Below are 14036 nucleotides of genomic sequence, written 5' to 3'. Positions count from 1 at the left end.
TACAGTGATTTATGGTTTCTAGATAATTTTTTAATTTTAGAAATAGTTAATAATTATATACATAAATTGATCTGCTTATGACTGTTGTTTATTTACATTAATATATTAGTAAATAAATCATATATTATAATAAACAATCACGAGTTTTAATTCGTTGTTATCATTTTTGATTCATTTGCTATTCAAGGCATGAAAAAATAAGAATGATACTACCAGTGATAACGGAAATCTTTCAGAAAATAACTGATGAATGGAAAAAGTGAAGAGATCTATGTTGAGCCAATATTAATAATACCATTAATTCATTTTCCATTTTTTTTTTACGCTTAGCAAAATTTGCAGCCTTGGTGAGAACTGTTTCAAGATAGAAGTTATCTTTTTTTATGTAAGAGCTTACATAGTCATTGTCGCAATATAAAATTATAAATTTTTGTAGCAAATAACGATATAACTTGAACTTTTTGCTATGTATATTTTGCAAACAATATAATTTCTCCCTTCATTAAGTGATTATCCTTAAAAATTGCTACAAAAATAAATTGTCCAGACTTTTTTAATGTGAACAGCGCTTTTGCTTCTTTAAATACATATTTACAGAAACAAAAAATATTTCGATCAATTGTGATATGTGGGCCCATCCACATAAAATAAGCCAGAGTGTTTATACAACTAGTATAGTGATCAATTCTCGTCATGAAACGTTGTTCTCGAATTTCTATTGATTTTTCATGAACTTGCATTTTGTATATATATGTAGGACATATATAGCCTGTCAACACAAAAGCAAGATAGAATGATAATCTTCACAATTGACTGTGGATTGATTACATTTGTTTTCTTCTATAAATAGTTATCAATTTTTATGGAAAAATATTTTTATTTACCCGTTAGAGGCACCACAAATAGCACTTAAATTAGAAAATAAATAATTGTCACAAAAAAGAATGATAAATTTTAAATGCAAGCCTATATAATTACAATTATAAGTTTCTAAACTATAACTAACACTCTTGGGTATCATAAACACTCCAACAAATCTTAAAATAAAGTAAATATTTCTTTACTTTTGCTAAGCATTTTGCATGTCTTTACTCATCCCACAAATTTGAATACAAATTCTGAAAGTAATTTAAGCATGTCTATGAAATAATTGACTGTATTAAAAACATATATATATTAAAAAAATTAATTAAGATTTTCTCTTTGTCTGTTGTTTAGATTTTTTTCTTATGTTGAATCACCACATATGTTTTTATCTTATTATTTGATAAAAAGTTGATTTTTTTAATCAAAAGTGGATATCAAAGATCATTTTAAAATCTATGTATTGATTAGAGTGGCTTTGTTTCTACAGCGCATAAGAAATTAAGAAAATATATATTTCCTTTGTCCAAAATATATATATTTTTTTAATTTCCTATGCGATGTGGAAACAAAGCCACTCTAATCAATAAATCTTGATGGCATTTAATTTAGAAAATACGTTTTCTGATTACCTTACTTATTAAATAAGTACTCTCTCACTGAGGCCAGTGTGGAAATCACTGCCTTAGAGTATCTTTACACATAGTTATTAATGCGTACAAAATTAGCTTAGAAATGGATATCCATATTTGTTCTTCATTTTGAGTAAATCAAAAATTTAACCCTGATTATCAAAATATATTTAGATTTATTTCCATCTTGATTATACTTTTTTAATGTTCATTTAATTGGTTAAATGATATTGCACAAATTCAATATTGGTAGACATAATAGTATTCTAATTATTCTATCTGACCTAGGAATTATCATTGAAGTCCATCATGTATAACTCCTTCTATAGGAGTGACAACGAATTAAACATTCACACATTGACTCCAAGAGAATAATTTCTTCAGGAAGTACGTTGTCTATTAAGCAGCTCCCCTCTACTAAAATATTAGTACCTTTATTCTCAAAACAACAGAAAATAAATGAAGACTGCTACCTAATATTGATATATGTTCACAAATATGAAACTATAGCTAACAAAACAATTATAAAGAAACACCTAAACCATATCGGCATTATCATTTCTAATCTTTTAATACATTAAACACTTTTCAGTTACCACAAAAGAGCATATACCCATAAAAACACCCTTGCAATAAATCAACATTATTTATTCATAAATATGTGTTTTTGTTTCTCATAATGCTTCTATCTACGCAATAAAGCCCTTCATCAATAATACACAAGTGTTCATTTAATATATATGGTTAGTCAGCATATATCTAAATATAACTAAAATAGATTTTCACAACATCATTGTAAAGTGTGAATCTTTTTTTTCACATGTGAGTATGTAGTAGGTAATTGTTTTATTTTATAGAGCCTTAAATATTTATTGCTGAAAATATGAAACTATCAACAAAACACTTCATCTAATATAAAATTCAAGGAAAATGCGTCCAGATGCAACTTGTTTATAAGGTCAAATGAATAAGGAGTTACATTTCCGAGATCCCAAGTCTATTTTGAAAGGACTCATTGGTATGTGGTACTTTACTCATAGTCATGATTTTAGTTGATGCATAATGGAATATAAGAACACCATTGATATAATAGAATAAATGTTTAACAGTAAAGGCTAAAGGTTAATTTCGAACTTATAATAAAAAAATATAAAAAGACGACAAATATGTCAAAATCTCATAGAGCAAAGATCTATGATTGAAATTACTTCTGGAGATATTACCAGCCACGTGTAATTCGTAGTAAAACATTGGTATTTTGATAAGAATATATTATTATATTGCTTCATCAAAATATGCAATTAGTGCCTTCGATGTCTCAGGTGAGTGAGAATGTGTCTTCTGCCTGTTTTTAGTCATTGTAATAGTATATAAACATTATTTTATGACTTTCTCTAACGAATGTAATATAAATATTTATAATTACTATCCAAGTGTTTTGGTGTATATGTAAATTTTTATTACCCTTCTTTTTTATGTTGAAGATATACAAAAAAAAATTATCAGAGGTAAATTTTTTTATATACTAGTGTAATTTACTCATTAGTTAAAAAATAGGAATGTCTCCTTTCCGGTACCGTGAAACCATAATCTAAGTTGCTTGATACAAACACTTTATCGATGTGTTTTAGACTAGTAAGAAGATATCAATAAACTTAATTTATTTTCAAAAGTTCAGTAACTGAAGTTAGCCCCAATCTATTAAATAGTGGCGAAACTATTTCTACATGGTCAATTTTCTGCTATTTTTTTTTTTTTTTTTGCTTATAACTTTATAATAGTTGTTGTTAATATACAATGTTATTCTTAATAAGTTTTTTTACCTATTTTTTAAATTGCATCATTTTTTTTTAAATTAAAAAGTCTCTGAAATATACTAATTTTTTTACCGTTTTAATAGATAAGGACCGAAATTAATTAATTTCAAGACATGGTTAAGATAATATTTAACAAATCCATCGATTCTGTAATAATCAATGTTCTTTTATTCTTATGGTGCAAAAATAAATTATGTTCATATAATCATTCATATCATTGATAATTGTCTATGCATGGTGTTCTTTCAGATTCAGAAGATCATATTGTAATGGAACTTAAAAAAATTATTAGTTAAATTATGATAATATCGAACTGAATTAATTAATTATTTGGCAAGAAACGGCTTCCCCTATATACTCATATTATTGTATTATTAACTATTCTCTATCAATCTATAATTGTTTTTATTTATTCTACTGTCAGTTTTATAATTTAGCTTTAAAATTATAAATATAAGCGATATTTTAATTTCATTCGATTTCCTGATTTTCAAATAACTTTTTATATTTTTATAAGGTCAGCCCAACGATGAAGATGTCAGAGTACACCAAGAAGAAGAAGATGCATCAGTCTACTGTGGGCAAGACCATCCGAAAGGCTGGAAGAAGGTCGCTTAGAAAAATTGAGAGGCTGTTCCTTTCCCAACGTCGAAAAGAACTCCATCTTCAGTGATCCAAACAACTCTTGAATGATCTGAAGCACAACGGGCAACTGGTTCATTTTTTTCTCTGATGAAAATACCTTTACTGTTGACCCTGACTACTTAATTGTATTGAAGGAAAATGTGGTCCCGTAGATTACCAAGACCATGAAGAAATCAAACAAGGCCACGTACGTATTTCAGCAGGATGGGGCTGCGGCCCATACTGCTAATATTGTACAAGAGTGGATGGGTAGCAACAATAACTTCTTTTCCAAGAATTTGGCCCCTTCAAATCCTAGATCTGAATTTACTGGATTACTCCATTTGATGGTTAATTGAGAAAAAGGGCTGCAAAATCTGCAACCCGAACATTGATGCCCTGAAGACCTCCATTAGTCAGCAGTGGAGGATTACGAAAAAGCACTACGTTGCTAATGTGTTTAAGGGGTTCCAGAGGCGGTTGGAGACTTTAATTTAGGTCGATGTGGCCAGATTCATAATTAATGTGAATGGTTATCTTTAAAATTATTATATAATAAAAATTTCTAAGTACAACATCATCTTCATAAAATATGAGTATTTTAGTGACTACTTAGAGGCAAGTCTCAGTACTTTTTTTTACGTCTGGCACAAGAAATCTTGATAAAATTATACCATTTATTCATTATGTATTAATTATATAAATGTTATTACAGTTTCTAATGATAAAGTTTCTACTTTCTAAAAAAAATCAAAGACTAGCTCAAATTAAATAATATATTTGGTATAGCTATATATAAATATATATTGTTCTTTTGGTCAATATTTGATGTTCTATCCCCTTATATATTATTTGTAAGAAACCATTTTTAAAATATCGAAAAAAATAAGGGTAATAAATAAAAATAAATTCATGGTTGCCAAAAAAGTATATTTATGTCATTTATAAAGATCATAGATATTTTTTTATTATGAATAAGAAGATGATAGGACAAACCCAATTTTATTCAATTTGTTTTGCAATACAAAATGATTAAAATATTTTTTTACTATTACCTGTTATAAAATCTTTGTACAGAAATAGATACATTTTTATGGCGACCAGTTTCTTGAAGAATATGTTGGTAGTATCAATTGAATATACTAATTAAACAATATGTATATCTGATAATTAATAAAAAAGATGAGTGCCTTTCAGGTTTTTTGACGTTTTCTACAGCGGCAATATTGGAAATGATAAATATTTAATTGACCCTTCAGATGAAGAGGAGAGTTTCGCTACAAATATAATTACTGTTTTATTATCCGAAGACACGAATTTATAATTTTCCATTGATAGAAAAATATTTAAATATATATCTATTTAGCCCGTGCAATTATGTCTTTTCTAAAATCTTCCACATTAGAAAATACCTTATTTTCTACATTTTGGGTTATTAATGTCTCAAAATGTTTCTTTTGATCTAAACATATCATTCTACCTTACTTCTGCAAATGTTATTCCCAAACATCTCATTCTAAAATTATGTCATAAATAGATAAACGAAATAATTCCCAACAAACCTTTCGATACTCAACACTAGCGTCTATTGTAAAAGTCAGTATTTATAAATTGATTACTTGCTAGTGTTAACATGTTTAGTAAAAACTAAATGTTTAAGTTAGTGTTGAAATGGTGAGTGATAAGGAAAGGAAAGCCATTAAAAGGCCATTTTTTTTAAATAAATGACTAAATAAAGATGGCATATAGCAATAATTCTAAACTTGTGGTCCATTGAAATCTGAACACTTATTAATTCAATAATTAATGAAGGGTGATTGATTGAAATTAATTCATATTTCGATATATTAAAGCATAAAAAATTAGTTACAAAATAAATCATATAGCTTGTTCCCTATATACCAAGAAAATGTTTGCTGGATGAATTAGAAAATGATTTGACATTTCATAAAGGATATTTTCATTTCAGACTGGATCTAAAAAAAAAAAATTCTAAATTTTGTTTTTGATAAATTAAAACTTAGATCCTAAAAAAATAATAATCGAAAACATTGTTCATTTGAGGTTTTAAAATGTTAATTTGAACATTGATGAAGCTGTTCTTAATAAATAATTTTACTGTTTTCAATAAAAAAATATTTACTTTTTGAATATTCATATTCTTTCAAAATTACTTACTATGTGTATAAATAAAGTTATAATGAAGTATTTTCTAAAAAAAAATTTAATTATATCAATAAAAAAAGATTCTATAGACTTTGAACCTTGTGTTACTTTTGCATAAAACATTTTTTTGGGGCGTTTTCAACACACCAACACAAAAGTATTATTACTTACATTCATAAAAAAATGTTTTTAATTAATATATATTCCAGATCAATTGGTATTTAAGGAAATTTAAATTTGCAATAGTTTAAAATTTTTGTAATTTTGTCTTTTGAAGAAATAAGTATAAATTATTTAAGCTAAATACTTTACAGGTGGGATACCAACTCTCTCCAGTCTGTACAATAAATTTATTTCGAAGGCCATTATATATTTAAATTCTGCCTTTAAATATGAAGAGGTTTTTTGATTCAAATGTTTCTTGTTTCGTGGGAAATAAAAATGCCTCGTTAGTAATTTTTCTGCCTCCAAAATTGAATTTATTATACTATATTTAAAGAAAATAACATTAATTTAGTTTTCTTAGCAATGAATAAGAATTGAATTGATTTTATAAATTTTGTGTGTCTTGCGCGTGTTAACCCAGTAATGCAAGAATTTTAATTTGTAGGTGAAAAAAATAATAGTTTTATAATTGATCCACCATGTCAAGAGGAAAAATGTAGGATTCATAGGACTTTATTATTAAAACTCTACAACAAAAATGTAAGGCTACTCTCCATCTTTTATAAGCGCACACAAATTTTAATCATGATTCAAATATAAGTCAGTCTAGTAGAAAAGGTAGTTCACAATACAGGAGTTAAATAACAATCACAACAGTTGAGGAAAATAAATTTCATTTTTAACATTACCAATTCCAAAAAAAATAAGAGAGCTAAAAAAGTACTAAAAAAATTCATCATAAATCATATGTGTAATTTTTGTTTTCATTCTTTTTTAAAAAATTATAAATCTAGGGTCAATTTTCATACAGTAAATTATGTTTATTTTTCACAAAACCTCAATGAAAAAGAAAAGAAAAAGATTAATGTGCTCGTGAGAAATAATTGTGTTTCTTCGATACCCAGTCAACTACTAGATCATAATTGTAGAGCTAAAAAGTTTACTTATATCTAATAAATGAAACTCCATCTTAGTTATAAGGGCAAAAAATATTCGAGACAAAGCCAGGAAAAACTATAATGAAACGATATAGCTCATTCAATGTGAAAGATTATTCTCTTTGTTTGTGCCCCAGTATATCTTGGTAAAGAAAATGCACTTCATCTATATGGAATTCAAAGAAGATTCCTAAGTCAGATGGAGTATAATGTTTGCTTGTACTTAATCAGTGCAACTCCTCCTGACCAATTAAATGAAAAATAGCATAAAAACAAAACAAACACAAAACGATATAACGAAGATTGTAGATAAATAAGGACATTTCGTTGAAAAAGAAGGAAATTGTTGCAAAAATAAATATGTACGTTTTTAAAAGAGGGGTTTACAAAAACACAACGAAAATATTTGTTGTTATAGATCTGAAAAACGACCTCCTTTGAGTACCTACACCCAATACATTATTAAATTAGCGAATATTTATAGGCACATATGATTTACATAAATATATTGAGATATTTATTCTTAAAAGATTTGAATTCATTTTCCCCCAGTACCATAAAATAAATAAATGATTTATTAACTCTATATAAAAATCCTGTTATTTATGTGTATGATAATTTAGAGTTATAAAATAAAGTTATTGACTATAAATTCATATACCAGTAAAAAAGTAAAGTGTTTTGAAATAATCATTTGTAGAAATATATAGATATACTTTTTTTTAATGTAAAGAAAATATATTACTACTTCTTAATAAATAAATAAACAGCTTAAAAATTATTGAAGCTTTGTTGCATGTAAGTATATTTTAGTATATTAATTAAACTATCAAGGCTTATTTATCGAATATAAGTTGTATTTTTTTTTTAAACCACCAAACAAAAAATTTAGAATATTAAGTAATTTTCATTTTTTTTTAGGTAAAAAGCAGATAGGAACGCACAATTTTAATCCAAGGGCAAAAATTTGTATACAAGTATTTACCAGAGTTTGAATAATAGTTATATTTATGTTAATAAGTAGCACTCCATAAAACTCCACTTTCTCAAAAAAGTTTTGGAATCATTATTTAAACAAACATACAAATATTCCTTATGCCATACCTAATACGAGTTGTTTATCTACACAGATTTTTTTTTTTTTTTTTCAAATATGCGAAAATATGTGCATATTAACCTAATGGTTAGACCTATATGGTCCACGATCTCTTTTATGATTTGTAGTTTTTGATTATGACGTAACAAAACAATCAATTCCTGACAACCTCCTTTGAGAAAAATTTTGATACCAAGAAATATATAAAAATAGTCATAAATATCTTTGGAATCAATTGCCGATGAACTCGTAATTGAGTGTTTCTGCTATCCATACTAGTAAGAACCACTATAAACAAACCACCACAATCTTTAGAATTTCTTTATAGTATTATTCAAAAGACCGTAGTCGAGGATGCAGTAGAACAATAAATTCTCTGACCTAAATCTAAGGCTAAAATGTACATTTAGTGCAACTTTGAGAAATACGATTACCTCAAACCAAGAGGTATTTTTCTTATTTAGATCATTCATTTGCTTTCTATAAGTTATGACTTTGAATTTTTTTTTTTTTATTAATTTAGAAAGGTTACATCAGATATAAATAAACATTTTATTTTAAAATTACTTTCGTAGAAAAAAAAAGAACAAGAAAATGCTAAAAGGGACTCCAATACACGCGTTTAAAACAATGACTCATGAATAAACCAGGAACAAGTTTCTGAAAGTTCAAAAAGAAACCATAAAATTAAAAAAAGAAAATGACTAGAATAACGGAAGAAAAAAAAATAAGCAAACGACTATTTGGATCTAAAAGATTTGAGCTTTTTAAAATTGCAAATGATCTTACACAAAACTATTAAGTATATTGCTGAAAATGAAGGATGAAATTGAATTAGATCTCCAAAAAACTTCCAAGTTGAGATGCTTTTATCTGCAATTTTAATCGTAAAAGTAGTATAGCGAGCACCTGCAACCATGAGAACCCCTCTTAATTCCCTCACGCTTATAGGTTTCAAATGTGTCAGTTTCTCTGCGATAAGAGCTTTGCAATGGCGTACTCTATTGTTTTGGTTTTGTCTGAAAAATTAACTTTTCTATTTGATAATCCAAATAATAGAATTGAGAAACCGCTCTTTCTGTAACTCACTTCAAATTGAGCAAAACAAACTCTCTCAGTATCTGCGAGCCTGACAATTACAAAAAGTATGAAACACAGAGTTGAATAGCTTACCACAGTCTTTACGAGGAGAATTGAAATAAATACATTCCGAGGATATTTGAAATTGTACCATAAACTTCTTACCATCTGAACATTCTTACTAGTAAGAAATTTTGAAATTTAACTTCTTCGAGACTCTGATAGCAGAAACCCATCTAAAAAACTGTCGCATTATTTATTCAACTCATCAACATCTGCCGCTGGATGTTCCACTTTCAAGTGGCAATCCATAAGAGTACAAATTTCTTTTAAGTTAAACATTTATGTATATAAAATCATGTACTCTTCTAAAATAATTTTATAATTGTAAGTGCTGTATTGTTACGTTTTTTGCATATTTATAAAAAATATGCCAGCTTTATCTAAAAATAAGTAAATATGGAAACTTTAGCTTCGTTGTGCTATCTCTAAATATTTTTTGACGATACTAAACAAATTTGCTTCCTTTTTTTATCAGGTGGGACATTTTAAACATTAGAAACACTACTTTTTCTAAAGAGTCTCTTAAGAACCACTTTAATGAGTTATATACTTTAAGCACCATTCATTAAAAGGGGACTATATAAAATCGTCTTGTAATATCCATATCCAATTTATCCTTTCGTTTAATACATTCCATACTCTCCTCTATGGCCTTGAATGGATTAATGAATTTTACAGTCCAATGTAAAGTCATATAGATTACTCCAAGGTTTCACACGAACTTTTTATCTTAAGAAATTTCTAATCCCACAAATATTTAGTTGGGTACATAAAAAAAAAGTATTAACATAGTATATATTATTGGTAGCTATGATATACCTACATATATTAAATATCTGATGCTTGTGAAAGTTATTTCTATTTGATCTTTATATTTCATAATAATTTGCAAAGCAAATACAAATATAATTTGTATTTAAAAAAGGAAATTGTTCTATTTCCGGATGCCTCCTCCCAAAAATAAATGATATTTTATAATATGATTAATATTATAGTAAAATCTATTCAATATAAAGTTGATAATACTATTTGATAAATTAACTAAGCTCATAGATTTACAAATTCAACCGTAGGGTATACCAAGGCTATTCTAAACTTTTCTAATGATTTTTCAATGTAAACTCCTAAAGTTGACGTATTGATTCCTACCAAAGTTTTATTTCGGCCAAGCAAATTTTAGGTTACAAGATTAGAAGTAAAGTTAATCTTGCTTTAGAAATATATGTACACTACTTCAGAAAAATACTCAGACCCCATCCTAAGATAAAAACGCGTTAAAGGCAATTATAAACATTGTTCGGTGTCTGTGATTTTTACATAGAACAACTGATATTTTTTATGTTTCTCTGATTGGTCAGATGGAGTTGTAATGTTTAAGTATAAGGAAAAATTCTATTATTAAATTTAGTCCATCTGACCACCGAATTGTCTTCGAAGTCCATATACCTAAAGTATATTTCCTTTTCCATGAACGACCGAGACGCAAACCTGTGCACATTAAGTTCAAGACGATAATAACTCCCGAGCACATTCTCAATTAAGCTGCCTCGTTCCATGAACTGATCAATAATTATTATTCTCGAAAATTATGTAACAAACTGTTAATTTTGAAAACGATTATATAAAATAATATTATTTATTGATTCAAAAGTACCACGCCTAGTTTCGCTCTCGTATTCTCCTTGCAATTTACTAATCGTCTATCACTACCAATGATTCGATACATGATTTATCCAATACTTTAATGTTTCAGTAATAGTCTAGCATTTTTTATAAGAGTACAAATTATTTAGAAGTTATGATCATTTTTTTACGATAATTATAATCATTTGATTAAACTATACTCCCCAATTTTATATTTGACGGCATTTAAGACATTTATAAGACAAGGTATTCAAAATAATCCTTCAATATTCTGTGAGTTATAAATTACAAAATATTTTTCTTTAATTAAGCCTATTTAAAATTATTACCTAATTTTTCTCGTAGACACATAACTACTTTTGATATATTTTACTCCCAATTTTCGTTGTAAAATTTCATCCATGACAAAAAGAGATCATAGCAAGGAGTCGTAAGTTAAAATAAAATCGAATATTTTGTGGGTAGTTATAGGACATCATTAGGAAATAAAATTAATTAATTATTTCGTTTATCTAATGGCTAATATAAAAATAAGATTAGACCATCATGTAATCAGCTGGCTAGAATTTTCAATTTAATGCATCGTACTGACTGCTGGGTGAGACAGACAAATTTAACAAAAAACGCAACCTATCATAGTCTATGACGTCATTATTGCTAAAATTTCAATTTGATCTATTACACCAAGGTTACTTTATATTGGTATTGTACCGACTGGTGGGCAAGAAAGACAGATATTTACAAAACACACAGCCACTCATACACTATGACATCAATATTAAAAAGTGTGGTGGAAGTCAAACATCAGTCGTACATGCGTTGTGGTATAGCCTTGTATTTCTATTGACCTTTGCTTAAGCTTAAACAATACCACTCATATAATTTTTTTTGAGAAATAAAAGTATTAAGTAGACAATTTTTTTGTATACTTAAGTTTATATAACCTTGTATTTTGAATAATCATTGATTTAACATTTAAATCAGTTCGATTGAGGGTAAAAAAAAATTGTTTATATCAAATTATTTAATTATTAACTCGTCATCGTAAGGACAACAAACAAAAAGGGGTTATAAAAGTATAAAAATGCTCCTTACAACCATTTATGGGTGTTAAACCGATATATCAATGGTATAATATGGGTCCTTATGTGTGGTCTAAAGTACAAATCATTTCGCTAAATGCATTAGTCTGCTTGAGCAAATACATAAAAACTTTTTAATTGGAGAAGTTTTTAATTTTTGAGCTACACCTGTATTGATAAAAAAGGTATTTATAACATCAATGCAACAAGTTTTTGTAAATTATCCAACCATGTTTTTATTCAAAGTAGATCTCATCTAGTCGTATCCATTTTATTATTTTCAATTTTCAGGAGTAAAATTAAAACAAAAAGTTTTGTGAAGACATTTATTTTACAAAATCATCTGAAAATAGTGTTTTGCAAAACTTGTGTTCAATATTAAAGCCCTGAGCTCTAATAATTGCCTCAACACACGCCAAAATACATTTCAGGCCTTGATTTTGTAGTGCAAAGATAGTATATATATATATGTTATAATGGCAAAACTTCCCTGGCCAAAAAATCCCTGTGCGAAAAATCATGGGCCAAATATTTTAGTTACGGTAAAATATAATGTAAGATATATTTGAAAAAATCGCCAAACACACAAAATGCTTCTTACCATTATCCCTCTCACAAACAAACTAAACATATTATACAGCTTTAAACAATAAATATATATTATTTTTTGAGTTTATTAACATAAAAAAATATAAAAATCTACCATACCAAATATACATCCCCCGTGAAATTAGAAAACTATCCTTACTTTTTGAATATACGTCGTAAATATTTAAAATTATATAATATATATCTAGTCAAAATAAATATTTTGCGAGGTGATATTTATAATTTTTTATTTAAAATCTTAAATTATCATTTCCATGATGTTTCCAATTTGTTGACGATAAGGAGGATTATATTTCTTCTTATTAACCTGATTTAGTTTTATCGAGGTTTTGCAAATTACTTGCACTCAGCTAAACTATGTTAAAAAATCAACTGAATAATTCAAAGAGTTGAGTACTTATTAAAGTTTAAACAAAAAATTTATTTTTTTGCAATATAGAAATGTGCAATGACTAGAGACATTTAAAAAATAATAATCTTGAATCAATGCCCTAAAGAAGGGATACCAATATTGAGTTTTTACTATAATGAAGCAGAGTATAGATAGTTTACAAATATGTAACTTTTTTAAATTTCGGAATTTTTATTACAACTTGTGTTATTAAATCGACTGAAAAAAAAATCTCCTTCGCCCTAAAGATTTTTGGTTTTTGCTGCTAAAACCAATAGAAATTTTAATACTCTTTTGAGTAAGATGTTGAGTAATATTATTTTATAAAAGATTGCGTCATAAAAAACCTTTATTTTGATGTTGTTTTTGTTTTGAACTTGTTCAAACTCACATGTAGCCCAAAAAGACATCACTTGCATCATCAGGTTTAATTTGAGTGTCGTCTGCAATATGAAAAAAAAATGGAGTTCTGCGACAAAACTTTGCTGATTTTTGACCCAAGGACATGTGGTCTCCGTCATTACACGTCTTGAACCCCTTTGATTATTCTTTGGGGAGCTCCATCGAGGGCATCATAAATTCAGCCCCACAACGAAATGTGTATGTCAATCTCCAAGGTCTGGTCTAAATACCCCAAAGGCAAAATTTTCAAAGCCAGAACAAGCTTCAAACACTGCATTAAGGTCATATCGAATAGATGAAGCCTTTGCTATTTTCTGAAATATTTAGTTCATATTGTTTAAATCAGTTAGTAAAATTATGAACAAAAAGTTTTCGTTTTCACTGACTGGGAAAATTTGCTTCTGCACCCTGTAGAATATTCAATTTTGTCACCAAGAATCAAAAAATTATACAAATTGCCCAT

General features: G+C 27.4%; 1 protein-coding gene across 1 annotated transcript in view; it reads right to left on the bottom strand.

Annotated features, from left to right (window-relative positions):
- The window catches only part of LOC121113557 (pickpocket protein 28), a 111877-nt gene that overhangs the window by 60535 nt on the left and 37306 nt on the right, over positions 1-14036 (bottom strand). The gene's annotated exons all lie outside the window — the stretch shown is intronic.

The sequence above is a fragment of the Lepeophtheirus salmonis genome, chromosome 2, assembly GCF_016086655.4.
Source record: "Lepeophtheirus salmonis chromosome 2, UVic_Lsal_1.4, whole genome shotgun sequence".
Classification (NCBI taxonomy): Eukaryota; Metazoa; Arthropoda; class Copepoda; order Siphonostomatoida; family Caligidae; genus Lepeophtheirus; species Lepeophtheirus salmonis.
This window is presented reverse-complemented; position numbering and strand designations above follow the sequence as displayed.